At 45.5% G+C, this 26020-nt stretch overlaps 1 protein-coding gene across 2 annotated transcripts in view; it reads left to right on the plus strand.

Annotated features, from left to right (window-relative positions):
- NEXMIF (neurite extension and migration factor) overlaps positions 1-26020 on the plus strand; it is a 168926-nt gene that overhangs the window by 26449 nt on the left and 116457 nt on the right. Inside the window, exon 1 of one of the 2 annotated variants that reach the window (XM_054215006.1) lies at positions 24360-24675. The exons of the other annotated variant lie outside the window; for it this stretch is intronic. The gene's annotated coding sequence lies outside the window, so the exon portion shown is untranslated. Of the gene's footprint in view, positions 1-24359; positions 24676-26020 lie in introns of those variants that run through there. 2 annotated transcript variants of the gene reach the window in all.

Below are 26020 nucleotides of genomic sequence, written 5' to 3' on the forward strand. Positions count from 1 at the left end.
GGTTTTGAAAGTCTCCAGAGAAGGAGACTCCACCACCTCTCTGGGCAGCCTGTGCCAGTGCAGGGTCGGTCTCTTCTACCAAGTAACAGGCGATAGGACAAGAGAAAACGGCCACAAGTTGCACCAGGGGAGGTTTAGATTGGAGATTGGGAAAAACTTCTTCACCAAAAAGGTTGCGAAACATTGGAACAGGCTGCCCAGGGAAGCGGTTATGTCACCATCCCTGGAGGTATTTAAAAGATGGGTAGACGTGGTGCTGAGGGATGTGGTTTAGTGATGATTTTTGTCAGTGTTAGGTTGATGATCTGAAAGTTCCCTTCCATCCTGGGCAATTCTATGGTTCTGTGACACCAAGGACGATGCAACTCTGGCGGCGGGGTGCTGGGGTGGGTGGCAAAGGCTGGGGAAGAGCCCTGAGTCCCCCCACCCAACCCAGCTCTCCTCCCCACCTCTGCCTTCCCTCCTGATGGAGCTCCAGTAAAGCTGGGGCAGGTGCCTGGAGGCTGCTGTGACAGGGTGAGCTTTGCTGGATTTACACCAGTTTTGTCCGTTGGAACTCCATTGCTTTAGAGAAAACGGGGAAATTCGGTAGCCAAGGTGGATTTCCATCCCCAGCTCCCCTCTGTGTTGTTGCAAGCGTTTGCAGAACATATGGTATGTAAGAATCACCCGTTTCTCCGTGAGATCCCAGCAAATTCTCAGCATATCAGGGTGAGATACTTTTAGAGCATCTCTTAACTCTTTACTCGCTGAATTTCCATCCTGGAGCATTGCAGGAAAACATATGGTTCACTCCCCACCCGGTGTTGTGGTTGTTTTTTTACGTTGCAGTTATTTTTTTCTGTTTTGTTTTGTGTGTGTGGTTGGGGGTTTTTGTTTGGATTTTTTTTGTTGTGGGTTTGTTGTTTTTTTTTTTTTTTTTTTTCCAGAGCAAGACAGAGGGAAAATACTCGATACCACCTCTAATTATTGGTCGTGTGGCCTTTTGGGAATGACGTTATTTTATCTTTGCTAAGTTTTTGCCCGCATTTTGAATGACAAGCCTCTCAAATGATGAATTAAGTGCAGGCCAGACTCTGACCTTTCTGTGCGCATTGGAGGAGGATTTTTTTACCCCATCGCTTGTGCTATCTGTCAGATTTTGAGCAGTATTTTAGTCACTCACCTCTACCTTCCCCCTACCCCTCAAAACAAACGTTCCATTTATGGTTTTTTTATTCTTGGAGATATTGCACTGAGCATAAATTTTTCATGTTGTATTTGCATGTCTTCCTTACCACCGGACTGCTGTACTTAATAAATAAAAAGATAGAAAAGCAGTTGCTACAGTTGCTTGTTATACAGAACTCGAATTTTAATGACTAATGTAAATACAGGCCTTTTCAAGTTTAACCGTGTTTGAAAAAAATCACCAAGACAGTGTTGATTACATGAAAATGGTGAAATTAAAGCCTGTTCTTAAGAGCGTAAAATGGCATATAATCTGCACAATAAACAGCTTTTTTGAAATGTTCCTGTACCTTGAAAATAGTCAATAGACATGTTTATGAACACTTGGGTTTTTTTTTTTTTGTTTGAAGTAGCTTCTTAAACTGTCTCCCACCCTATAGACACTTATGGGATCAGTGATCAACAACTGCAAGGCATAATCACATTTTTGTTTTTACGTAAGCATTAAAACCTCGGTGTTATTAACACTTGTGTTTGTTATGGAAAGTAACGTAAAGTAGATCCCAAAGTAGATCCAGGGCTTTGGTTTTCTGATGCAATGTTTTATTTTAGCACAGACCTCCAACACAAGGATAAGCAAGTTTGTGATCATGTGGAAATACAGCAATGAGTGTCATTGAGTATCTTGTTGATGGTATACATCTATCACAGCAATTAAATGCTATGGTTTAATTTTACTTTTTGATGTTCCTGCCAAAGCCGTCTTGGTCTAATTTTCAAATATTTGATAACTTCTTGTCGCCTTTTCTCAGTTTTGTTTATTTCTGCAAATGTGTTTTACTGTTTGTAATTCCAAGAGAATATTTTCATTTTCCAGAACTGTTGGAACCTGTGGGATTTTTCCCATCTAAACCGATGGCAGGTGCATCAAGCTAAACATACTGGTCGTGCTCAGGTCCAGTCCTTTCCGTTGGAAATGGGATGGCATCGGCCTTTGCCAGTGGTGGTTTTCCCCTTTTCTGGTGGTTACACAACAGGCAGTGGTGCAGCAGGGTGCTCAGGGGCTCTTTTTTTCCAGATTCCTGGTTTGACAGGGCTTTTTGAATAAAGCCATGGTGTTTATGTTAATGCAACATTCTATAAAAATAGTTCTTCTTGCATGCCATTAGTGGTGGAGGTTTGGTGGTTTTCTTTTTGGCGTTTTCTTGGGTTTTTTTGTTTTTTTGAACTACTGAAGAAAAAGATAATGCTGCCAACTGTCGTGGAGACGAGCTAGGTAGAGAGTTAGTATATTTGTAATGTTCTTTTTCCTCCCCCGGCCTTCCTTTCAAAAGAGCTTTAGCATCACCGGAGTCTGCAGCTCATTCTTAAGGATAAATTTACCCGAGACTGAAATGCAGTTCCCTCTGAGGTGAATCAAAGCGGTTGCTACAGCTCGTTCCGCGCTGAGGCTGAAGAGCGTAACGCTGGTGGAAGTGTTGGGGAGCGCTGCAGGCGGGGACGGGGCCGTGCTCCTGCGGGACGGCGCTCGGCCGGGTCACACAAGCGTGGCAGAGTGTGTACGGGACCTCTGCTCCGCCATCCGTCTGTACCTCCACTCCCCAAACCCTCCCCTCGGCAGACCCACCTCTGCCAGGTTTGTGGCCCTTGGCACAGCATCGCCAACTCAGTTTTGTCAAATGTGCGAAACGAAAGCTAAGTAATAACAAATAACTCCAGAGCACCTTGCTAACAGTTCGGGGTTGCATGAAGTAGTATGTTTTAATAGTTTTGTGGTTTTGGTGTAATCTTTGGTGGAGACTCTTCACGCTCTCTAACCTTCCTGCGGATGACCATGGCTGTGGCCACAGGACCCGCGGTTCGGGCAGGTCGAATGCCAATGGTGCCCGAGCTCGTCCGCTTGTCCTCCCTTACACTGCTCCCAGTGTCAGCTTCGGCATTCGAGTGATAATCTTGCCTCATTTTCACTGACTAATAATGGTGATTAACCTTTTCAATTTTGACATTATAGGTAATAAATCAAACGTATTGGTATCGCGTCTGCGGTGGTAAATGTTTTTAAAGGATAACAAAACAGGGGCTAAAAATACAGCATGGGCAATACCCACTGTCCATCGTCTTGTAAATCAGTGCTAATTACTGTGCAGTAGGGAAAATCTTAAAACGTTCACTTCCCTGCACTGCATGCAAGCCCGGAGTCCATATGCAGAAACAAGAAGTGATTTTGGTAATCTGTTTATAGCGTCGGGCCTCTTGCTATTTTCAGATCTCTTCCCCCCCTGCTTTCAGTTTGTCGAAGGAACGAATCCTCTGAGGATGAGGGCTCCTACGGGGTAAGGCAGCGAGGGTGGCAGTGGTGATGAAGAGAAGAGAAAAGCCAGTCTTGTCTCCTCTCCTCCATTGCTGTGCCAGATGGGACTTCCAGACCGGCACATGGTGCCTTTCTATTCCTGGCGCCGTTCGGGGATGACGGTGCAGTGCCTCTCCCGTGGGACACGCCAGTCTCCGTTTACACGGTCGTCCCTCCGTATCCGAGAGCAAAGGGCTAATGTGAGCAGTTTCCACTCTTCCGAAATGTAGATTTGTGAAGATCATCAGCTGGAATCATGGTTTGTGAAGCATTTTGCTTTCTGGCATCGCCACCGGATCACGGATAGAAATGTGTAGCCATCAAAAGTGGCAGCTAGGAAAACAAGTTGTCACTGCCAGGCTGGGTGCAGGCATCTCGTGGTCCCTTTGTGTGCTCTCCTGCTTCCCATCGCATCCCTGCTCCTCCCCGAGAATCTGCCCAGACGATAACGTGCCGGCTGCTCGACGTGCGACAGGTATCGTTTGCTTAGGTTTAATTTGCCATGGTGCATCAGCGTGCTGGTAGTCACATGATAGCTGGAGACCTAACTGTGGGTTCGTTCTTGGAGATATTGTTAATTAAATTTTTTATGAAGGAGCTGAGGCACACCAGCAGTGATCTCCTTTCAAGCAGAAATGTAGCAGGCAGTTCCCAAAGAGACCTCATCTGCTCTCTTCTCTATGAAAATCAATTAGTGTTATGAATGTGTGATAGCTTCTTAAAAAAAACTGTCATGATGGAGAAGTCGTTACACCTTAGAATAGTAAAGGGAAGGATGTCTGTCTTGCTCCTCCTCCCTTCCCTTCTCCCTCCCCTGCTCGGGCTGCTGAGCACGGCTGTGGGCGTCCACTTCAACTTCCTTTTCGTTCAGATTCCTCAAGGTTTTTTAAAATTATTTTTTAAAGAAAAAAACAAGCACAGAGTTCTTCTGCTTGATAAGGACAATTTGCAAATGAAGAATTCCATGCTTTGATACCTATTAATTCATCAGCATACCCAGGTGTGGGATTGCTGGGGAAAATTCTCGTTTCGTGTTTACTAAGTAGCACTTTTTATTTAGTGAGCGACCCAAGGTACGTGCCGTAGATGTGGCGTTACCATTGATTTTGTAATGGGGCAGCCATTTGTGCTTCTGCTTAAATGCTTTTTTAATTCTCTCTCTCTCTGCAGTGTAAACACCGTCTCATTGTTGACTGTGTGTGTGTTTTTTGAACTTCCTATCCAAGCTTAAATGCTGATTTTAATTTTCCCCACACACCTTATTTCTGCCTAAGCAGAGCTACACACTAAAGAAGAAAAATATCATACTCATGTGCTAAAATGCTTAATAGCTATGTAGCAGTTATAGACAAAAGATCATTTTCTCAGCATGCCAGTGTTACTAGAGTAAATGACTTCAGCCAATCCAAAAGGGTGATGTTTTCAGTATATATTTTTGCCTAAGCCTTTATTTTTCATTGTTGCTGATACAATATTTGACATCTAGAATATGCTTTCAGCAGATTTTTCTAAACAAAGCGTATTAAAAAAGAAAATTAGGTATAAATGAAAATGTAAAAGTTGCTTTTGAAACCACGTTCCCCAAAACATGCAAATCGGAGAGTAGCAATTTTCCGGTTTACCTGGGATACTGAAATTTTACCACTGCTGTTCTACCTTCTTGTCGCTCTTTTGTTCACTCTGTCACAGAAGTGACTTTCACCCATGCAAAATGTATGATTGCACAGGCTTTGACCTTTAAAAAATGCACTGTTGTTTCCTTCCAATCAGTCCTTATGAAATTAGCAGATATTGGCTGCCTTGGCTCTCCCAGTTCGGATCTTAAAACCAAAGCTGGGGCAGGAGGGGAAACCCACCTTCTCCCTTGCCTCCAAAAAGAAACAGGGATGCCCCAATTAATCCCCGCATATTCTTAGGCCTGCCGTTACCTTGCTGAGACCTCTTGTAGAAAGAGAGGAAGAAAGAAATTAGTTTTGAATTCATCATTTACACGGTTAACCCATCACGAGCATCCAGCCCACGGATCCGTGGAAGGCTGTTGCTCCGGGGGCGGACAGCTTCCCAAACGGGAGACCGCGAGCCGTGGACGTGCGGGCTCTGACAACGTCCTCGTCTCAACCGTTAGTGAAGTACCGAGGGCACTCTGGGCGCTTTGGGAATTTACGGTCCACGTGGATTTAGAAGGAAAAAAAGGGGTGTTGTGGGATGCAGGCAAAAAGCAGGTGTTGCTTTGTTCTGGGGCAGGCGGGAGCGGTGATGGGGAGGAGGAAGCTGGGATCACCAGCTCTCCCTCTTGCTCTTCTCCTCATCTTCACTCCAGCTCTTTTCTTCTTTTCCTCTGCTTTGTACCTCATTTTCTTAATGTTTCTTTCCTAATCCTTTACCTTCCCAGCTACGCCCATCAATAGAATCAGATGAATAGATAGTCGTTTCTGGCCAGCTCTCTGGAGGTGCTGTTTCAGTTTGCTAAACACCTTTTTCTCTCCTAATACCTGTTTAAACTCCAAGCTATTTTGACAAGGACTGCAAACTACTGTTTGCATATAACTTTGTACTGTGAGGTCTTGTTACTGTTTGGTCTTCAGGCACTCCCACAGATACGTGTAATTGGAACTCCTGAACTGTAATGCAATTCAGATTCTTTTTTTTTTTCTTTTTTCCTTTTTTTCCACCCCACTTGGAGTTTGGAGGTGTCTGAACACCTTGCTGCAGGTTATTGGGTTCCTAGAAAAATATTCTTTAGCCTTTCCTTATGGCTTCTCAGCTGCAAGAAAAGGTAAATAATTCAGGCATAAGGTAAAGGAATATACGAGGCTAAATTGTTATTTGAAAAATGTTTTTGGAAATGCTTTAGGAAATGTGATTTTCCTGTTCCCGAAACTTTGGAGTCAGGAAGATTGTTCTGGATCTATGTGTTGTGTGATTTATTTAGCAAGCACTTTAAGCATGTGCTTAGGTGCTGCAGTGAGGCAGAGTCTAAGGAGGCAGGCTCAGGATGACTTGTGTTTTATCTCCAGGTGATGGACAAGATCTCTGCGTCCTTTGTATTTTCTGTGGTTGAGAATGTGTCAGCTCTTAGTGTGAGAGGAGCCATCAGCGTTGCACCAGGCAGAAAAGAGCAAGTATTAGCAGCTGAATTTAAAGGGTGGAAGCTAGTTTCCAAAGGAAGCTTTTGTGGGAAAGTAATAATTTTCTGTTCTTAACAAAAATCCTTCCCCTCTGAATTTCATTCTGGAGCCTGCCCTGGGCCTGGCGGTCGTCTGGGTTCAGCAAAGGCTTTCTGCTTTTTCTGCTATTCCTTGCTGGTGCATCAACCTCCCTGATGACGTTGGCGAGGTGACACTGTGCCGCACTGTGTCTAGTTGCCAGTGGCACTTTGAAGTGTTTAAGGTGCAGCTTTGTACAGTGTGTACAAACCCAACTGGCGGAGGCGGATCTAATTTTCAATTCTCGCGTAGTTTTTAAACATTTACATTGAAGTAGAGGATTAATGATCCAGTGGCTGTTCCACACCAGGTTATAATGCATTTCAAAGTCCTACAGGCTGCTGAATTCTGTATGTAGGCAGGTTAAGCACATCTTTAATTGAGCTCACAGGAAAAAAAGGAGAGCGTGGTACGGCTTTCAGAGGGTAACTTTATTCGGAGCTTTGTGTCTGTGGACAATAGAAACACAGTTAGCGCCCTCGTCTTTCTGGTGTTGTAGTAACTGTACGGGATACGACTTACACCAAGCAGTAGGCGAAGAGAGGTGTTTGCAAAGCCAGGTGTGATACTGAGTTTTACCTCTTCCTGAGGTTTATCTTTAACTGTATTTATTTTTGTGTGGAGGCAACAGTCAAGTCAAAATATGCAAGAAGTGTTCGTGCTCTGCAGGCTCCTCTGCAGCAGGAGTGCGTATATGGATATGTTACTAAGTTCCTGTGGTTAGCTGCTTGGATGATGATAAAATACATCCTTTCCCTTATGCGCAGTTGCATCATTTGAGATTGCTGGAGTTACTACTTACCTGCAGGCTTTGAAATGATCTTAGGGAGCAGAAGGCAAGGGGGGGTCTTTCGTTGTGCCATCAACAGCCCTTGCCCTGGAATTCATTTATCACTAGCTCAGACCTGTTGCATTTACCTTGTTCAGGAGATGCTGACGTGGGGTTATGCATCTTACTGATGCCAGACACGTGTCAGTAATTTAGTAATACAATGCTATCTGGGCTTCTTTATCCTTAAAAACAAACAAAAGCCTTCTTACCCAAAAAGCCTTTCATCACCTACGTTAAAAAAATTTGTTTTGCAAAGGGGATCTCTCAGAAATCTTTTGGTTGTATAGTGTGCATTGTAACAGTTTAAATAACCCAGTATTTTGTTGATTATGCATGTCCCTTCTGTTTGGGTAGCACTCAGTAAATGGTTAGCTGTTTATACCCAGCCACTGAGCTCGTCATGAATAATCCAGACCATGGTCTGAATGATCCTGATCCTCCTTGTATTTCTGGCTCCTCACTGCACGCCAGCCATCTTGTTTACAAAACTCAGGTGTTTCAGTAACATGAGTATAAATCCAATTCTGCCCTGCCGACACTGCCAACAGAACTCGGTACCGAATCAGGCAGAGATTGACAAGACTTTTCCCGTTTGTTTTGCATCACTTGCTGCTTCCCATCAAACCACTCAGCTGAAGGAGGCAGGGGTCCTGCAGGAAAAGAAGTATGTGATCTCTTAAAGACTGAATAGCAGTGCGTGTACACAGGGGACAGCACTGCATTGCACAAGTGGTCTCTGCTTAGATGCCGTCAGATGTGGAGTCTTTAAACTTGGACTTTTTTTCATAGAATTCTTCAGGGTTTTAGAAAAAGGGGGGGGGGGGAAAGCCCGCTATCTTGTGGAGCTCTGTGCTAGACAGCAAAAAAGATGCTGTGTTTTAATAAGAAGCTGCTCCCTTTCTTCTTTGCCTCATAGAGTATGCTCATCTCATGTTGAGCCATAACTCTCCTGGGCACCTTTGCAAATACAGTCTTGTTTCGTGGGAATTACTCAGTGCTTCTTCTCATCCCCATCTGCTCACCTTCTGCATGATGGAGGCACAGGAAATGGTGCCTACCCCAGGGGCCGACCCGCTTGGCCCACAAACTACCTTGTGAGTACAAGGCATGGTACGTCTTCAGAGATACGATCCACATAGCGAGCAAGATATTCATGTTCCGATATTCGCAAAATCTCAAAGGTAGGATGTGCTGTTTCATGTTTTGGAGAGCCCAGGCTTCCCAGCGTCAAGGTGTTTACCGTGATTTCTGAGATGTACATGTTCATGAGATAGCTGGCTTTCAAAATGAGCCTGGATGAAAATTTTAGGCTAATGACACCTCTCCATCTCCCTCCCCACCCCAGGGACCATGTTCCTTCCAGCCTCCGGAGGAGCTTGGCTGCTCTGGTCTCAGCCCATCGTTGCATTCAGGGCACCATAGGTGAGAGGGGGAGCGATTTGGTGAATACTGCGCTTGTAAATCCCATCGCTAGTCCCTTGCCGAGGTTTGTGCCGAGGTACAGGAGAATGGATTAGGAAATAAAAGAGCACCGGTGAAAATAGCTGTGGCGTGATGGAAGCCGCTCATTTTGCTGACAGACAGGATGCTTTAAAACAAAGGGTAGTCCCGCCAAGTTCCAAGCATCGTCATGTAGTCTTTTCCCCATTGAATATAATTGCTCCCGTGGTCTCTAATAGGAGTTGTGTGGCTCACTCCCCTGCACTGGGCTTTGATGAACAAGCAGGGGTTAATATTAAAGCAGAGCATGCTGCTTTAGAAATGGGGGAAAGTAGATGCAAATTACTGTGAATGCTAATTGTTTCTATTTGAAAATTCTTGTAGTGTTTTTCTGAAAACACTTCCATTAAGTAAGCATTAGGTGGATAGCCGAACTGTTTGCAGAAAATCTCCTCGGTCATGTGCGGAGGGGCAAGGTTGCGTAAGAAGATGAAAAATACATATGGGGCCTTCTGGTCTATTATATACCCGGGGAGCTGGGAGCTGTGTGTGTCACACGAGGAGAGGTCAGAGTGGACTTCAGGCATTTGTGTAAAAAGAGGAAAGGGAAGAGTTTCCTAAAAAGATGGGGGAGATCTGAAATCCTGGCACAGGGAGGCAACGTTGGGGTGTCTGTTACTGTGGGGAAGAGCAGGGTAGGGAAATAAGTCTCCTGTTTATAGGAGACACAGGTGGGTATCCCTATCCGAGGCAGCATTGCTGGTTTTGTAGGCATCACTGAGGCTTTTTGTGCAACAAGGGCCGGATCCCATCCTATTAAGTAAATGAGGCTCTCTTCATTGATTGCAGGATACGAGGGTGCTGGCCCGAGGAAGCGAGCTCTGGGGATCGCTCACCCGGGTGGGTAGGGTCGGCAGCGGTGAAAATAGCTCTGTGGGTCCCCGAATGCTGGGTTTTAATTGGATCAGAAGTTGGGTCCCATCAAATTAACTGTGAGCTGCCACAGCCTCTTCGCGCTCCTGGGCCCCCTCTCTTCCCTCCTACGTGCGCTCAGGTGAATCCGGTAATTAGATTGAAAGGGAAGCGGGGTGGATGCTTCTGTGTCAGGCTTCAAACCTTTCATCTGGATGGAGCCTTGGCAGCTGTGCGGAACATACGAAAGGTAAAAGGGCAGCTGGCAAGGTTTGCTGTGAAAGAGTGGGAGGAATAAAAACATGCCTGCCTGCCTTCCTGCGCTCCGCTGGCGAGGGTGGTGCCTGTGCACGCCTGTACACGCGTGTGCGCCTGTCTGCTCGCCTGCCAGCACGTGCAAACACACAGGGGCGCTTTTTCTGCCAAACACCACATCCAGCGGTTACCGTGTTTAAGAGGCAGAGAGGAGTGATGCTGTGCCTTAAAACGCAGACTTCAGGACTCAGAGATGGTTCAAGGATCAGCCCCTCTCTGCTTTCGCACTGCTCCGTTGCAAGGGAGGCTGCTGCAGATCACAATTTCAGGGCTGCGCTGCCTTCCCAGTCCTGAGGCTCCAAAGGAGAGCGTTTCAGCTTTGGCCTCGTTCATCCAAGAAAAGCTGGCAGAATGAAAGGGGGATTTGAATGCAACTGTGTGTTTGGCTTCAGCCACATTGTGATTTAGTGGTGGGTTGTTTTTTTTTTTTTTTCCTGCTGCTTGAATGTGGCAAAGGGAGAGAAATTTCCCTCTGGAAGACGGCGAGGGCGAACAGGAGCCTGGCTCGTTACCCCTCTGGTCGGCTGCTCGATGGGGATGGTGCAGTTTCTTTGGCATCTGTGGTTAAATTAGCTGCTGCTGTACACTTCGTATGCTGTTTAGCTTAAACCATAAACAAATACTTCGTTTAAAGCAAGAATTTTACAATCAATAACTTTTTATTTGATCCTCAGGTTCTTTAATCTCCCTGCCATAGTCTCAGATTAAATACACAAGAATTGGGTTTCAGGGACTGGTGGTTTTGCTTGTATTTATCCTTTTGTTTGTGTTGACAGATAATCCCATTACTGCTCTTCTTAGTCGTTTGTTGACTGTGATTGCTTTTATTACATATGTCTCGCTTTAAAACTCCTAAGCCTATCTGAGCGCTTGATTATACCTTTGGTGCTGAACACCTCCCCACCCTCCCAAGAACAGAGCGGACAGAATGATGATGAATATTCTTGACTTTAATACTTTTAAAAAAAGAAAAAGACCAAAAAAAAAAAAAAAGATAGAAGCATGCAGTTATGTTACTTTCAGGAAATACTTGCTTTGACTTCAGATGGTTTTAATTCTGTTAAAAATTGGCTACAAAATGGTGTGAGCTCCTGCAGTGGGTCCATTTAGTGAGCTGTGCCTTGTTCTGGGCGTCGAGGAGTGTAGCCCGGGGCACAAAATAGTGAGAAAGAGCTCTGGCCTGTTGGGTTGCCTCTCCTTGCCTCTGCAAGGGTGAATTTTGGACAAGTCGTGTTAGCTCACTCTTTTAGCTTTGCAGTTTGTAAAATGGAGCTAATAATGCCATCGTGCTTCCAGACCGACAAATGAAAAGCCCCGGCAGAGGAGCCGGGCATTATTCTTATCAATGAGCTGTGCATGTGAAAATGGCTCATGCCGAGTTCAGTAGATGCTGAGATCTCTTGATCTCTGGAAGCAGACCTTTTAACTGCGCAACCTTCACGCGGTTTTGGGATTTGACAACGTATTAGCCTGAGAAAATAGTAGATCGTATCGCCTGGAGAGGGGTGTATCTCCCAGGTAACTGAGCCACTCCAGCTTTCTGATTCTGGTCCTTGCTCACCCTGCTTTGCTCTCTTTGGTGTCAATTGTGTGTCATCCCCCGTGAGGTTTTATTTTGGCTGTTGTGGTTTTAATTCCATACGTTGGAAATCATGTATGATCAGCTAACACTTTGAATTATTCCTGCAAGGGGACTGGTCCTGAAGAAAACCAGTGATTGCAGCTGAACCAAACCCCAGCAGCCCGTGGCCGCCACCCCGCAGCACAGCCCTGCTCTCCTGCTCCGGGCAGCCCCAGCAGCCTGAATTACCCTGGGGATGCCTTAGCTGCTGGGAGCTGCCACCCGTCCTCCGAGGCAGGGAGACATCTGTCCATCCATCCGGTGGGGTGGGGACCCAAGCGTCCAGCTTTGGGTCCTTCAGCAGAACATGATGCTGCAACTAGTTTTTGCTCCACTGCAGAGGCTGGGGTGAGATGGTGGCTGTCCCCGCACGGCTGGTGAGCCGGATTTGGCAGTAATGGTAGGGAACCTCTGTAACGTCAGCATGAATTTATAAGTGTGCCCTGCGGGATGGCAGCAGGCACCTGCTTCTCAATTAAATTACATTAAAATAAGGAAAAAAATGTTTTCCGTGCAAGTTTGCAAATACAGGTCCGTGAAAGGCGAGTAACCAGCTCTATGGCTAAACCCTCACATCACTGAATATTGGTGACTATTGAAATGTGTTTCTGAAGAGTTTCCCCTCTTCTCCCCAGCACAAAGCAAACTGGACGGTGTTTGTTTTGTGTGGATGGGCAGGTGATGAGCGGTGTACCGATCCTGACAAGCCTTTCATATACGTGACGCGACAGATTTTGAGCTGTGATACTGTCTACACTGTGAGCCTATAGAAACAGTGCTTTAAACAGGATAAAAAAATCCAAGATGTTGCCTTTATAAATGAGTTGTAAAGCTTCATAAGGTGTAGAAGACAAAAACGTGGTTTGTCTGCAGATGAGTCCATTGAGCTTGTGTCGGTCCAGATTAAATGCACCCCCCGTGGGAGGGGAATGGGTGCAATGGGGCACCGACTGGGAATGGGGCAAGCTTTCCTGGAGGAGCTTATCCTGGCCGAGCATCTGCTCTGAGGCCACATGGCTGAGCCAGGCTGGGACCATCCCGGAGCACAGGCAGAGGTGCCCACTGCCTGTGGCACGCGTATTTCTGTGGATCTTGGTACTTCCCCGCTGTTCTTCCACTGTTTGAAACTGTAGAGCTCCTTGAAAGGATGGGGTAAGTTTGCGTGAAGTGTTCAGATGCTAAAAATCTTAATCTGGCTGGTGCACTGTGGAAGGGTAGGCTGTGTTTCAGTTATCTTCTGCCCTCCTGGGACCTTTTAGAATCACAAACAAGAAAAGCCCGAACTTTATGTTGGTACAACACAAGTGAACGGAGAAGCTTCTTGCTGTGCTGTGATAACCGTGGTGAAGTTTATTCCCTCTGGCTGGGGTTGGTTTTGTTCTGTCAATCCGAGCTGGAACCTGGCAGAAGCTTAACTGCATCTTCTGTGAGGTTTTTGCTGAGGATTAAACTTTATAATTAAGCATTTGGAGGTGCCTTTACATGCAAAATAGTGGAAAATGATCTTCCCCCTTCCAGCCTTCCAAAAGGTTGGAAGCAAATGGGTCAGAAGCAAACATCTTTGTTTTGGCCTGTGATGCTCTGCTGTGCTGCAAACAGATAGTCATATGCTTGCCCTCCATCAGCCTTTTTGTCTTCAAATTCCATCTTTAAATATTGTTATATTAAGTCGTGGCTGTTCAGAAACGTACTCCATCAGTGTAAACCAGTTAATTTCCTTTCTTCTTCTGTCTCGCTTTATCTGATTGTTTTAAAGACATCAAATTTTGCCTTAATGTTATGTACCTGCTGTGGCTTCACCCAAAATCTAAGCTCACCACGATTTAAAGAAATTAGCAAGTTTTTTTAACTAGACAATGCTTTTGACAGCTGTTTTTTATATAAAATTTTTATTTTCCTGGATAGTCAGTAGGTTTTTTTCCCTTCTAAAGGGCTCTTATAAAAATCAGGAGAGTCATAAAATGCCTTATGCATCTCTTTTTGTGGATTCAGGAAAAATAAAACTAGGATTTTTACTTAAAAGGTGATCTTGGGAAGTTGTTTGGGTTTTTTTGGTTTGTTTTTTTTTTAATAGCATTCTTAAAGGAGACAGAGACACACAGATCTTACTGAGGTGCTTGCTCTGTTCTGCTGATCCAGCCTGAATTAGTCAAAACAGTGTGGCCTGTGCCCCCAAAATATACAAATGCATCAAAATCTGTGGTTCTGGGGTGGTGCGTTGCGTTGTGATGGTGCCCAGAAGCCCTGCAGGACCAGCAGTGTCATCATGCCATGGGCAGGTTCCTGCTCCAGCAGGATCTGGGCTTGGGATTTGAGGCACGGGATAAGGAAAGGGAGTGGAATTATTTGAATGGCTCTTTGGATGACTTGGTTTTCAGATAGGTTAATTATGTATTATTATTTTTTAACAGAATGATTTGATGTTCCCTTGCTTCATCCCCTTGGATAATTTAATGTAAACTTTCAGAGATTGGGTTTTCAGGAGGGTTTATAAGAAAGAGAAAGTGATGGCCGCAGAGATTGTTGGAAAGAGATGTCACCTAAGGAAATATAGCTATCATTTCATAACAGAAAGTAAACGGCGTTTTGTATTGCATCTCTCACTAGAACATTGTTCTGTCATTGACACTGTTCCTGAGGTTTTCACAGAAATCTTTTTCATGAGTTTTTCTATACGGCTTTTATTAAGCGTGGAGGAGATGGGATTTTTGTGGAAAGCCTGTGAGTGGACAGATGAAGATGGCATTTTGGGGGGAATGGAGTGGGTTGGGATAGATGGGGTGTGACAGGAGATCATCTTTCTTCTTCCTGAAGAATAACACGTGCACGTTTTGGAATTGGGTTTTTTGACACATGGAGGACTTGTATAAATGGATTATCAATCTTGTTGAAAGGTGGCTTGTTAACTGTTACTAATGTACTTATTTATCTACCAGTGTATTTATCTAGAGCTCACCTAACAAAAATGTGAAGTTTCAAACGCAACTGTCAGTGATTGTTTGAGCAAGAAAAAAAAAAATCACGTTCCTGTGTTTCATCTTAGCCCCTTGTGCAAGTCAGCTCTAGCACAGCATTCCCTTGTAAAGTAGAAAATGCATTAGTTTTATGATGTGCATTAAGCTCTGCTTATCATACGCGTAATTATAACAAACCAGCAGAAATTAGTATCCTTGTGCAATCTCTGCAGATCTCTGTAGTGCAGGGATCCCAGACTGGGTCGGTGCCATAGGACGGGTGGGTGCTGGCTGTGGGGGCATCGGCTCGTGCTGGGGGTCCTGCTGGAGGAGAGCCCGGGAGCCGCACCGCTACGGTCAAGTCAAGAGGCCCTTCTGCGTAGGAAGAAAGGTTTTGCTTTTGTGTTTTGTTTTGTTTTGTTTTCCTGATCTGTTGTTGAAAAGCTGGACGAAATTTTGCAGTGTAGAGCTTGCTCCTTTAGGTGAAGAAGCTGGATAACACATCGAGATAATGTCACCAACTTGTTGAGTGGTGAAGTCTTTGGCAGTTGGCATTTATCACGCTCCCTCACGCCTGTGTGCTGCAAGGCAGGGATCATCGATTTTGTTATGCGCAGAGGCCACCTGACTTTCAACCATGTGTTTAGGGGCCCACTAACGACAGCCAAGCTCGTGGGTACCACAGGGGGCTGTGGTGGGCTCTGCTGGCCTCTGTTTGCTTTGTTTGCGGCCCGTGGCCCTTTCTGTGGTCCTGGGGCTGCAGACACAAAGGGGCATGGCTGATCTCCTGGGCTTTACCACTAGCTAGTGTCTAAATAACCAAAACTGCTTAAATTGAGCCCCCAGCTGTGAGGTGGCTGGGGTGCCAGTTCTGCTCAGCTCTTCGTGAACATATGTAGTATCAAAGAAATTCTGTTTATTATATCTGGGCTACATACAGCCCAGGATGGAGACAGCCAAGCTGCGCTGGCTCTCCAGCCATCCTTGTATAGCCTTGAACCCAAGGCAAGTATCTTTCCATGGCCTTGCTGTTGTGCAGGACACGCGTACCCTTTGCTAGCAGGCTTTGCCTGTGTTGTGGAAGGAGTGGTGCACTTCACTCATAAGAGAGAAGCAGCAATATTTTTATTGGTACAAAACAACAGTTTAACAAAGTTTGATAGTAAATGTAACAGTGTTTTAATAAGATATGATGGCAAGGTACACTTGGTTATTTACTGCATAGAGGACAGGGTCAGATGGAACTGCCAGGGAGACCCTCCTGTTGAGTCAAGGTTTCGGAAAGGACCCCTTGGCTTTCCAAAGTCCTTCTGAGAGAGGAGTCTGGGTGCGGTTGGACCCAGTCCTAGTCCCAGACTTGGTCAGTGGTTTATGTCTAACAGATTATGTATGTGTAATCAATACTTTATATCACTTGGCTAAGATTTCAAAATTTAGCATGCTATGAACCACTTAGTGAGGATGTGTTGCAGCAAGGAATCTCTCAGCCTCGAGGAGTAATCTCGAGAGACCTCCCTAGTCAAGAGGAGATCCTGGTGTGCAGCCCGCTGCCGTTCAGGAGAGCTCAAAAGGTGCTTGGGCTGTTCACTATTCATGGGGGTAAGATGATTGATTGACTTATAGTTGTATTTGTATATTGACCACAGTACCAGTATTGTGGTTAGGTGGGCACATTGTTGTTGGGCTACTGTGTTGTTATCTGTCTCCCTGAAAGCACTTTTGAGCTGGATGCAGCCATCACGACGAGAAGCACCCATTATGACCACCACGGGTCGTTCTCGCTTGGGCAGGGGTATGGGACGTTAAGTTCAGGCTGGCGGTGGGGAGGGAGCTCACCATCACAATGTGTCTGCTCAGGTCTCTGTTGACTGAGAAAGACTTCAAGTATGCTAAATAGAGCCTCCAAAACCTACACCTCATCAGGGCTTTGCTCTTGGGAAGAGCAGGCTGCTCTCCACCAGTGGAGGAGCCGGGGTGGTCGTCTCTGGGAGTCAAATCCCACACCGCTTTGCGGTTGTGTGAGGTGAGTGAAAGAGACGCCTTGGAGAAAGTCTCCACTTTGGTAACTTCGGACAAGTATGAGTGCCTGAAGTCTGATGATTTGATGTTAGAATTGTTTGTGTTAAAAAGCTTGAAAAGGCCAATCTTTGGCCTGTCTCTGAGTGGGAGGGCAGTCATCTCAGTCTGTGTCTTGTGGCTCAGGAGCTGCAGCTGAAAAAGAAGAAAAAAGCATTTATGTGAATGGGAGGCGAGGAGGGGAAGAAAGCTGTGTTATTCTTTAGACTACGCTTATCTAAACAACCATAAACCCACTCAGACATCAAAAGCTCTTTCACCTCTCAGGAATATTATCAGGGGTTGGGGGCCCTAGGAAACTGCGTAGACAGTGACTCGTTCAGATTAGGAAAAAAAAATGCCACCAATTTAAAACAATATAATTCTGATTTTCATTTTTAACCACTGTAACCATTAACTGCTACAGCCTCTTTAAGAGGTGAGTGATTCCACACTGCTGGGTTCCCAGCGCCCTGCCAGGGTAACTTAGGTTTTTCCTTCTGTTCCTGGAGGACATTCACACCTGACCATGAGGAATGAGGGGAAAAAAACCGCCAAAAGTGGTCGTGACAGCACAAAAGCTTGGCAGGGCCATTTGGGTCAAATGTAGGATATGAAAAATTCCTTACAATTTTTTTGCTAGGACTTTAGTTGTCCCTTTTTTCCTTACACTTTTCCACAGCCCCGCCGTGCTTTGTGCGCGGTGCAGGGTGATGCCCTGCGCTGTGCTTTGCCCGGCAGGAATTGCTCCCCGAGAGCGCAGAGACGGTCCCTCCCGCGCTGTCTCCAAAAGCCTTTCGCGTGGCCCTCGCCGCTGGGAGCATCCCAAGGAGGAAGCTGGGGGGGCCACCATGCAGGTGATGGTGGGATGAACCCCTGCAGGCACCCCCTGGGGCTGGCGGTAGCTGCCGTTCCCCAAACACCTGCAGCCACCCTGTGCCGCTGCTCCCCAGCCCCAAAACATGATGTTTTGGCCTAGATTTAGTTCTCCGGTTGTGTTGGCCTGATTTCTGTGTTTCTCACGTTTGACCGATGACACGTTGCTGTGGTGATGCTGTAGAGACCACTTCCATGTCTGCTTGTTAGAACTGTTGTTTGGGTTTGTTTTTTTTTTTTTTTAACTTTTCAATAGACTAATGCAGAAAGAACATATATATGTATTTTAAGTTCATCATATTGCTGCTTTTGAACTGGGCACACTGAACGTAGCCCTTCTTTAAAATAGGGAGTCGGTTTTACATAATTTCTAAATCCTTTTGGACACAAGTCACTTCAAAAAAACCAAAGACAACAAAACCACCAAAACCCCTACTATAGAAGTAAAATGACAAATTGAGATACTAGACTACAGAAGTATTCTGAATAATTGGGGATTATCCTTTAGTTTCTTGAATTGAGGAAGAACTAAATCGTTTTCTTTTTGAGCAAAGTCTGTATTTCACCCATGATGGTGATTGCTAGGATGGGATTCAATGCTGAGAATTTATTTTAAAGACTTGACTGCGGTACCTGTTCACCAGCGTACACGGCACTGTACAGAACCACGGAGAGGCAGGCGGGACCTGGTTGTGCTGCCGGGCGGGAAGTCAGGAGGAGGGTTTGGACCTCTTTGGCTGGGAATTACCATAAACTAGAAAATGCTGTTGAGGTTCTCAGGAACACATTTACACTTCTTTTGTTTTTTTTCTACTGAAATCTGGTGTAGCTGAGATGTATTGTGCAAGTGCAAGACGGTTTCGAGAAGCAAAGAATGGCCTATTCGGTGAACAGCCATTGATGAAAAGTGAGGTTACTTTTAATTTCTTGTACCATAAGTATTTCAAGTATTTTTCATCCTTAATGGCATTCTGGCTCGTTATAGGAATTAAGCACCGTGAGTTAAAATAACAAATCTGCACTATGCTTTGCTGGGTTTTAAATCAAAATGGCATTCTTTTTTTTCGTGAGCCCATAATCCTTTCTTTTATACAGTTTGATGCTAGCCAGCTCTTGCTTCCTGAGGCAGAACCATTAGATATCAAAAATATAATTGCTCTCTATATGAGTGCTCCTTTGTAGCCCGTCCTTTTCATGTTTTGAGGCTGCAGCACTTTTATTTCTTTAAAAATATTCTATTAACTTCTTCTGAATTGTGTATCCCGGCCTCCGCAGGTAAGAGGTCAGCACCTTGTTGGGATACGGCAGTGAAGTGGAGGTTCATGATTGGGATTTACTTTCTGGTGTGGCAGTTCAGCTGGAAATAGTGAAATGCAGAGCCAGACGAGTATAATTATCCCATCAATGCCAGTTGGGAGTTAATTAATCTATAGTCCCCACCTGGCATCCAAAGTGGAAACTGTTTTGGGTGAGGAAGAGAATAGTAATGGCTTATCGGGCACTTGTTTGAGTGTGAGAGGTTTGGAATACACAGATGTTGAAATATATACGTCACATTTGTTAATGTATTACACGAGCATTGCTCTGCCTCATTCCACATCTAAATATGTGGAGGAGTCTTATTTGTATGGACAGGTGTTTTAAAACCCCAGGGTATCTTTTTTTTTTTTCCCCTTGCTTTTTTCCATTCTGTATCTGTAATTAAAAGCACTGCAGAGACCTGCAAAGCCCACCCCCCCCCGCCCATCCCTCTGTCCCCCGGGAATGGTGGTGGCGCTGGATGAGGAGAGGCGGAAGAGGGAAGGATGTCAGGAGTTCAGCTGACCTGTTCTGGACACCAGCAATTGCCGCTCTCTTTCTGAAGGTTAGAATTATAAAAGCCCAAATACACAGACATTTCCTTTAATAATACAAACCCGTTTTCTCTAGTCTGCCAGAATTCAGAGCGTCTGGTGGTTTCCATGGAGAAGTATATTTCTTACAAGGCCCAGCTATTTTTGCAGACTATTTTGTAATGTATTTGAACTTGCAGTCTTGTGCCATTTCTGTTCTCCTGCTCCCCGAGCAGTGCAGGGAAATGCTGCCAAATTCCCATCAAGGTCTGGGGAAGGAGCGGGCCAAGGGCTCGTATCCTCGATGGTTTTGAGGGTCCAGACTCTCTATTTGCGTTGTCCCCCGGTTTTATCGTATTTCGAAGGCTTGTCCCCGTGCGGGTGGGAGAGGTGAGACTTCTCCTGCTTTGCACCACCAAAAGGATGCCGCTAAGACCCGGTGAAGCGTTGCTTTGGCAAAGGTAATTCTGCTGCTGCTGTGAAGTTGAATGGCTTGTTCTGAATTTTACGTGCGCTGAGTTTGAGCCGTTCTTTAATTGACAGCCAGGCTTTCTCCAATTTTGTAATAACATATAAAGTTTTGTCTAACAAACGCCATTTCTTCTTCCTTAATTGTCTAATTAGAACTTAAACTGCACTACTGGTGTGCAGCTCCTTCACCGCTTTCTTCGCGTGCCTGCAAGAACAGAAATCTCAGAAAGACGTGACTAGACAACATACTCGTTTTGAAGCTCGTCTCCTATTGCTTCGGTGTTGTCCACTACAAGTTTAATTACTGTGTGAGAAATACTTTTCTCAAGTGGAGCCAAAATCTAGGATTTAAGCCAAAGTAAATTAACAGTTCTCAGAAAACCTGGAGTCCCAAAGCCAAGAATTTCAAGGCTTTTAGGCATCTCTCCGTTATTGGCAGGCATCTCGTGATGTCATGTGGTAGAACAAATGGACACCAAAAAGCTGAAGTCAACGTTGTGCCAGTTTAGCAGGGAAGATTAAAACCGATTTAGTTTAGGGAGGCCAAACTGGAAATAATGATTATACACAGAAACGGCGGGGTTATTTCATAAGCCGTATCCGTTCTTTTCCATTAGTGGCAGATTTCCAAGCTTCATTCTTGGTTTCCTAAATATGCACTCTAGTTTTTCTTTTTTTATTTTGGGGGCAGAGGGACTACTTATTTGTGAAGTTGTATTTGACTAATTGTATTTCCAAATGTGTTAAATGTAATATTCTCTCTTTTTTTCTTTTTTCTTTTTTTTTCTTTTTGTAAATTGCTGTACTGCTCAGTCCAAACATTGACTTTTGTATAAAATAACCGGCATTCAAGAACCAAGCAGGAAAGTCCTACTGGTTGGTGGAGTAAGGTTGACACGCACATTTTCTTTTGAAGGAAATTGATGATGCTTAATTTTACCTTGTGTGTGCAATCAGGAGGACTGTGTATGTCTAATTCAGTGCAGAGCAGGTAATGAGAGTTCTTCTTTGTGTCTGGTTTTTGCAGTACACAAAGCCCTCAGAAAGGGAGTTGGGGTGGGCTCGGGCTGCGGTGGTTGCGCTCTCTAAAGTGGCCAGATCAGATCTTGCTAACTTGGATGTTGTCAAGCGTCGGGGAAGCAGGAGGTCTGGTTTCTCCACATTTGGGTGCCCGTGAGAGCTGCTGGGGGCTGTGTGGGTGTTTCTCGCTGTTATGCTGGTGGCCTTCATGAACGGGCCAAACATGGCAGTGCTGGAAGCTCCCCGTGTTGGTCCCACTATGGATTGGCACCTTGACTTGAGCCAGCTTCTCCTCTCTGACCATCGTCTCGCCAACCACGGTCTCACCTTTGGTGCAGCCCCGAGGGGAGGGAGGTGTGGGGGGCTTCTCTGGTGCCACTCTGCATCCTTTCCTCCTCCCCAGCATCTCCCCTGTCAGATCAGCTGTCACCTGCCACGGCTTTGCTGCTTAATACTTGCATTGTGTTCTGTGCTGAAGATATATTGTGACTAAAAATGCTTCGGAGGTTACAGACATCCGCTGTGTCTGGTTGGCATCAGACGGGAGGAGGGATGCTGAGGCTGGTTTCCGTGCTTCCCAGTGACGGCCCGTGCTCCAAGCAGAGACTCCTGGCCGCGCTTCGCTTGGGTTTGTGTGCAAGGTGCGCAGCTGGCTGGGCCTTTCCTTCTCTGCTTGGCCGGTGTGGTGATGTGTTCCTGGGGGGGGTGTGTGTGCATGCATGGTCTTCTGGTAATAATAATTTCTTAAAAAAGGGGAATTCTATCTCTAAATTGAATGTTATAGTCTCTATCTGGTTTAAGCCCTCAAGGAAGGAAATGCTGAACGCAAAGCAAGTCCTGCTGTATCAGCTTTGCCCCCTGGGTGCAGGGAGGGGGTCACCCAGGAGGTGGATGGGACGGTCGCAGTCTGTACCAGCCCTGCCTGGGGCGGGAGATGCTGCGGGTCTGGCAGCATGGGAGAGGCTGCGGTGCCCTTTGACACCTCCACCAGCAGCACCTCCACCACCATCCTCGGGGCACGCACCTGCACCGGAGCTGCACCATTTACTGCAGCTGGTGGGCAAATGGCGTAGTGTAGAGCGAGGAGAGGAGGCACCGTGCGATACTGGAACAAAGAAAGCAGGTAGCTTTGTGTTTGGTCAAGACTAAGAAAGAAAACATTTGCTGTGTTTGTTTTTTAGTTTTTTTGGTACAAATATGTGTATGTGTGTTGTCACAAAATGCCAAAAGCAAGGTGGACACTGAGGAGAGTCCCCATAAAGCAGCCGTGTGTGCCTGTGTATATGTAGTACCTGATAACATAAAAGATGCTGCTGCAGGAGTTTGCTGGGTGTAGCTGTGACAGAATCCACAGAGAAAAGAGAAATTATGTATTACAACCAATGTGACTGACTGAATTCCTTGTTTTGATGTTTACTGTGGGTGTCAAGGATGTATAAATGCAAACAGCACATTCATGAATTATTTTGGGTTGCTAGTAGGTTTCTGAGGAAAATCATTTGTAATGAGTTTTATTTATGCACTAGAAATAAAGATGGGATTAGGAGAATATTGAACTGTAAATGCACTGGTGATTTTTGGCTTTTGTGCATAGCACAGAGAATCTCATCATTTATCTCCGCTCTGATCTTGAATATGCAGAGCTGGCTGTGCCTTTCATGCAGCAGCTATTTTAGTTAGCAGCAGTCTGGCCTTGAGTCTGTTAAGGCGTTCTCGTTGCAGAGTCGGCAACTTACCTCCGTGGGCCTCTCCCTGTGGTCCTGCCGCTGGCTCTGAAGCTTTGCCGGGCTTTGTTAGCGTACCCTGACCCAGATAGTTCCTCTTCTGCCTTTGTCGGTGCTCGGCTCTCTAACTAATGCTCTGGTCGCGTGGCCTGATTTACCTACTTCTGGGCTGTGGAAGTGGTCATGCATGTGGTTTTACTCTCCAGCTTCTTCAAGGCTGGAAGAAGGTCTTGCAGGTGAGGAGGGCAACTGGTGTGTGTGAAGGCTGGGATGAAGAGGGGATCGAGCCGATAGCTGCTGAGGCATCTCCACCACGAGGAGTCTGTTTCGGCAGGAGATACCATAGCTGGAGGTGTTGCTTCCCACATCTCCTGCTGGGATTAGAGTGGTGTGAAGACCCAGCAATGGCTTACCAAGGCTACCTGGAGTCTTTCTCTTGCCGCATCATTTTAAGGGTGTGGTTTTTAGACAACTGAAAGGCTCACGTGCAGTGAGCTAGAGTGTCAAGGACAGTCTTGATGTATGTGAAGAACGCCTCTGTCTGAGGTGATTTACCATATGAAAAAACTGAAAATACGCTTTAGCACCTCTAGAATAGCGTGCATCCACACATTACACAGGGCATGGGCTAATTTCCTGAAATCTTAGCTTAGGGTGCGTATAGGTCCCCGTATTGATGAGCCCTTGTTTTGTTGAGAAGGGAGGATGCTTCAGATAATCTTTGGAGCCATGTTACATTAGGAAATTTGCTCTTTGCCTTTGCATTTTAACAGGACTGTTGAACACCCTTCAGTGATTAGTGTATTGGTGCCATAGCATGCATAGTGTTGAGAGCACTTAGAGCCGCAATCTCAATTTCACACAGGTGCAGACAGCAAATATTGTTTCTTAGCAATTTCAGGCTCATACACTTAAAAGGAATGTAGAGATGTTTTTCATTTGCCTGTTTATATGCGCTGTGCATACCGTTTTTGGAAGTGCTGGGGTCAGTGGTGAGCCGTGTGTTTTGGGCTGACCCGTTGTGTTGCTTGACATCATCTGAACCTGTTGTGTTCATATAAATCAGGTTCACCGAGGTGCTTTCCTTACAGTCACCGAGTCTGGGAAGCAGCTTCTTAAACTCTACCCCATACCCTTGACCGTTAAACGTGAGGGGTTTTGAATGACTCCCATTGAGGAGGTTTGGTGTTGGTTTCTCCTGGCTGGTGTCATCTTCCCAGTTCTGATATTACCAGGGACATTCTCGGAGCAGCACGGATGTTGTTGGTTTATTGGGGGGGGGAGGGGGGTGTTGAGCTAATTCTTTAGCTTGAAGGTCTGCTTCATCTTATTTAGCCTTTTAGATTTTGCAAAACAGCCTTGCCCCCTTGTTGGGCTGCCTGGAACTATGCTTTCACTTTAATTTAGTCACCTTGAAAGGGGGCTGCCAAAAACAAAGGCAGGACCCAGCCGTACGGATCAGCTTACACCAAACCGGCATTGTTGCCTGAGAATATCTCTTGCAGTGAGAGAAGCTTGAAACCTGCAGGGTGTCTTTTTATGAAAAAAGCAAAATATATACTTATTTGTATGCATAGACCACCTAGGGGAGTTTCTTTTGAATTTTGCACTGTTTTAAACACTCATTGATGTGAGTGCTTATTGCAGGAGCAAGGACAAATAAGATGTGCAGTAGCTGAAAGGGCCATTTTTGTCTGGAGGTGCACAGGACCGGAGTAAACAAGATTCATTAGAATAAGAGGAAGGAGGAATAACTGCGGGGACATGTCACCTGCCAGCGTGGTGATCCAGGACCTCGGAAGTCGGAGCGGCGTTGTCTTAACACCTTTGAATGGATGACAAGTCTGCTTCCGTAAGGTGCTTCCTGAGCTACGGAGAGAGAGGTTGTATGTGGGGGGTAAGTATGAATTTATAAATATTTATGTATTGCTTTATTAGAAGATTAATAGCTTCTCTTTGTCCTCCTTCCCCTCGTTGGTGTCCAACTCTAGGATGTTACTTGCCGATCCTTGCACAGACGGCTAATAACAATTCCTTCCAGGCTTGGTGCTGGACAGGCAGGGCAAGGCACAGTGGCCCAGCCATGGTGTCTTGTTTGGTTGACTTTTGGGGTGGAGGAATTGCTGTTTCTTTGTGATGTTTGCAAGAACCCCCAAAACATGATCGGAAGCGAGGAAAATATTTAAATCTGGACTCTGATACATTTTATTGCCGAGAAAGTACATACTTTATAGCTTTTGTGCAAAGTTTTTTGTTTCAAATTGTGCAGTGTCAGAGTACAATTGTTTTACTGGAGTCTCATAGAGAGATGAAATAGAGCTACAACAATTTCCGAAGAAGAGGTATTTGGTGTAACTTCTAGAAATGAGACGGGAGGTACCTGCGGTCCTTTTAGGACCTGCTAGGACCTTGGACCACTTAATTTTAATTTCTTGGTGCTAGTGAAGTAAAATGTAAAACTTAGGCAGAACTTTTCATCTCGAAGGCTCACAGGGCGTTGTGCCCTGCACGCTAAATTGAAGCCGACTCTAGGGTGGCTTGTAACAAGCTTTTAAGACTTGAGCAGTAGCTCAAAAGTAATTTGATACATTCAAAAGCAGCAGGAGGAAATGTTAGTTCAGCAAATTATAGCCACTAACGTGATGTGAAAAGGTCACTCAGTAACCCACCCAAATCTAGCAGCACTGCTTCACAGCTTGGCAGGGATACTGCCAGGTAACCTGAAAGTTTGGGTAAAATTTATGAATAGCCTTTAAAAAGAAATTTTAAGAGCTGAGAGGTTGCTGTGTGCCCTCCCTAACCATGCGTTTGAGTTCAGAATTTTATTATCTTTCAGTGCAGATTTCTGCTAATGAGCTTAAGAGTAGCTGCACCCTTTACCTGCAGGAGGAAGCTTTCCTTCCTTACACCTCCCTTCCGCGCTCAGAAAGTCATTCGGAGCCTCAGATTTGAAATGCCTGGGTTCTTCTTAAAGATGGTTGATAGCAATGCTGCCTTGGTGTGGGATGGTTTTGCTTTTACTTTGAGGGGGAGGCTTGTAGGCTGGATATATCTTTATATCAGCTACCAGTCAGTGTTGGCATAACTTGCTGCCAGGCATTATGTCAGCCTTTTCTTCTCCCCATCCCTGCCCCTTCCCCTGTAGGGATGATGGCCCTGCACCGTTAACTCGGGCCACTTAGCCAGAGTGGGTCCTGGGAAAGCATTCCTTGCCCTGAAGTTGTCTAGAGCAAAATGGACCT

Source organism: Rissa tridactyla, chromosome 9 (assembly GCF_028500815.1).
Source record: "Rissa tridactyla isolate bRisTri1 chromosome 9, bRisTri1.patW.cur.20221130, whole genome shotgun sequence".
NCBI lineage: Eukaryota > Metazoa > Chordata > Aves > Charadriiformes > Laridae > Rissa > Rissa tridactyla.